Source organism: Olea europaea, unplaced genomic scaffold, assembly GCF_002742605.1.
Source record: "Olea europaea var. sylvestris unplaced genomic scaffold, O_europaea_v1 scaffold2368, whole genome shotgun sequence".
NCBI lineage: Eukaryota > Viridiplantae > Streptophyta > Magnoliopsida > Lamiales > Oleaceae > Olea > Olea europaea.
Window position 1 is genome coordinate 14242 of NW_019241816.1, and position 1330 is coordinate 15571.

A 1330-nucleotide genomic window follows, 5' to 3' on the forward strand; every position below is an offset into this window, starting at 1 on the left:
AAAAAAAAAAAAAAAAAAAAAAAATATATATATATATATATATATATATATTATTTTGCTCAATTAGAGAATAGAAAAAATATAGAAAGCACAGGGAAAGATTCAATTTTTTGTTTATACAACCAAACCAATCACATTATTCACATACAAAACCCTCAATAAATTTAGGCATTTATGATTTACAGCAAAGTGCATGCCCAAAAATTGAAAAAAATATTTAAAATTGCACCTAGAAAAGGCTTTTAAAGCCAAAGCCATTCGTTGACTCCAATTTATGTTGACGAACAAGTGTCCACCGGCTCCAATATGACTAGGATTTTAGGGTTTAAATTTGGGGATTTTGGATTTCAATTTCAATACAAATCTATAGTTCTAATTGATGCACGGGGAAATGCAAATGAATAAGTTTTGAGTTGGACTTAAAAATTTGACAAAAATATATGAGGAAATTACGCCCATTACTCAAAAAAATAAAGAAATTAGATCAATACACTTTAACCAAATTAAAACCCTCTAATAATCGTAAATAATACGCTTCGAAAATCGGGGGTACTTTTGAAAATAGCTTGGTCAAACAACCAAATTTTCATTTTGACCATTTTTTTTTTGTATTCACCACATTGGCCTATTGTCATTAAAAAGACAATTCTACCCTTATTCATGTTTAATAATTACAAAAGTATATCAATTGTTTAAAAGACAATAATACCCTTAATAGTTTAAATAAATTCTGTTACTTCCATACGTAAATTTCAAAATCAGTTTTGGTTTATCAGTTTCTCCAATACAGTAAAAAAGAATTTTTTCCTTCCATTTGCTAAAATATTGAAATCTCCCAAAATTATCAAAGGTTCAAGAAAGAAACAATACTCACAGTCGGCACTGGAAATTGGTAAGTGTAAATACGTATTTTGAATTTTGTTTTAGTTAAGTTTACTGTTTGAATCTGTAAATAATTATTTTGAGAAAGGCAAATGAATTTTACAGTATTTAAACACAGATTTATAATTTTTTATAGCAAAAACAACAAAAAAATTCATCTCTGTATGCATATATTTTACAGAAAAAATTTATAGGTGTCTGTAAAATAAATATTTAAACATTATTTCGTGAAAAAGGGAAAAAATAAAAAATTAGAGCGTAAATTTCAGATGAAAAGGACGAAAAAAGCTGGGCCAAATGTTTCCAGCCGGCCCAGTTATCTGGGCCGGCTGGAAGCAGCCGGCTGGAAACAGCCGGCCCAGCCCTTTTTTTTCCCCTTCAGATTTTAGAATTTATTTGTTCATTAATATATGTTTATTGAAATAAATATTAATGAATATTTAAATAG